Genomic DNA, 1,948 nt, shown 5'->3' with positions numbered 1-1,948 from the left:
GAAAGGAGCAGGGACCAGCAGGAGCCTCCTGGGGAACCCCAGCACCTGCAGAGCTCGGCAGGGAAATGGGGCTGTGCCCAGGCAGGGGGGCAGCAGTGCCCAGAGCCTCAGACATCAGCTCCCTCTGCCAGCTGGAAACCCTGCCCCCTGCTCCCATCCCTCCCTGCCTTTGTCCCAAGCCCCTCCCCAGCTTTCCTGGAGCCCCTTCAGGCACTGGGAGCTGCTCTCAGGTCTCCCTGGAGCCTTCTCTTCTCCAGGCTCAACACCCCAACTCTCCCAGCCTGGCTCCAGAGCTGCTCCAGCCCTCCCAGCATCTCCGGGGCTCCTCTGGACTCTCTCCAACAGCTCCGTGTCCTTCTGGTGTTGGGGACCCCAGAGGTGGCCCCAGCCCTGCAGGGAGCTGAAGGGATAAACCAGGGAAGTCCTTTTGTTTCCCACCCAGCAGGGACTTGTCTGCATGTCTGAGCTCCAGCCCCCATGTTTGGTGCAGGTGGGCACAGGTGGGCACAGGTTGGCTCCCCTGGGCAGAGGTGCCTGCAGGAGAACACAGGGACCCAGCCCCAGCTGGGGAAGATCCGTGGGGCTGGGCCAGGGGTCTCCAGGGGATGCTCAGGCACTTGAACCTCACAGGGCAGGTTCCTCCCTTGATGTGGCTTTGTGAGATGCCCAGTTTCACCCATGGCATTATCCTGTTTCTCCCACTTGCTCCAGGGCCTGGAGACCCCAACCCTGCTCCCCTCACATCACGCTGGTGAGGGCAGCTGGTGTGACCCACCAGGGGCTCCAGCCTGGGAGAGGAGGAGAGAACCAAGGGGGATTGTTCTGGTTGGAAAAGCCCTCTGAGATCACCCAGCCCAACCCTCCCCCAGCCCTGCCAAGGCCACCACTGCCCCGTGTCCCTCAGCACCATCCCCAGGGCCTGGAAACCCCCAGGATGCTGCAGCAGAGGAGACAGGCCCACATCCTGTGTCCCTCTCCAGAGGAACTTCCATCCATCAGGATCAGGCAGTTTGCTGTGGAAATGTTGCCAGATGCCCCAAGGGCAGAAGCTGCAAATCCCTGATCCCTCCACACACCAGGAAACCTCCCAGAAAAGCCTCCAGCAGAGGCTGCAGGGGAAGGTGCTGCCCACCCCCCAGGGCTCCACTGCATCTGGGGAGCTGCTGTGGCTTCACCCCACGCCCTGAGCACCCCAGACACCCCCAGAGCCTGTGGGAAGCCCCAGAGCCCCCCCAGATCACACCAATTGTTTAAATTCCAGGGATTTTTTTGGCTGGACAGTTTGACCCCTGGGAAAAAAAGCAGCTTCCCTCTTTCCTGGGATGGTTCCCAAGTCCCCTGCAGACAAGCAGGAAACACGAACCAAATAACACAGACCCTGCCTGTCAGGAGATGAAATGCCTGGAATTGTGCTGGGACCCAGTGAGCACAGGGGGAGGAGCCCCCAGCCCCCAGCTCCGGGGGGCAGCAGAGCCCACCCTGTGGGTGGGCCTGACACCAGAGTCTGGGGGAAACAGGACAGGGCTGTGGAGCACAGAACCATGGAATGGGTTGGGAGGGTCTGTAAAGCTCATCCAGTCCCAACCACCCTCAATGCCATGGAGGGGATGTGGGTGCCCATGGAGCAGAGCTGGGTGCCCATGGAGCAGAGCTGGGTGCCATGGAGCACAGCTGGGTGCCATGGAGGGGATGTGGGTGCCATGGAGCAGAGCTGGGTCCCATGGAGGGGATGTGGGTGCCGTGGAGGGGATGTGGGTGACATGGAGCAGAGCCAGGTGCCCATGGAGCAGAGCTGGGTGCCATGGAGCAGAGCTGGGTGCCATGGAGCAGAGCTGGGTGCCATGGAGCAGAGCTGGGTGCCATGGAGCAGAGCTGGGTGCCATGGAGGGGATGTGGGTGACATGGAGCAGAGCCGGGTGCCCATGGAGCAGAGCTGGGTGCCATGGAG

General features: G+C 62.5%; 1 protein-coding gene across 1 annotated transcript in view; it reads right to left on the bottom strand.

The window, feature by feature from the left end:
* Positions 1 to 1,948, bottom strand: part of SBF1 (SET binding factor 1) — a gene marked incomplete at both ends in the record, with an annotated part of 107,510 nt that overhangs the window by 84,587 nt on the left and 20,975 nt on the right. The gene's annotated exons all lie outside the window — the stretch shown is intronic.

The sequence above is a fragment of the Chaetura pelagica genome, unplaced genomic scaffold, assembly GCF_000747805.2.
Source record: "Chaetura pelagica isolate M959 unplaced genomic scaffold, ChaPel_1.0 scaffold951, whole genome shotgun sequence".
NCBI lineage: Eukaryota > Metazoa > Chordata > Aves > Apodiformes > Apodidae > Chaetura > Chaetura pelagica.
The sequence above is the reverse complement of the archived record's forward strand: the minus strand, read 5'-3'. Positions and strand labels throughout refer to the sequence as shown.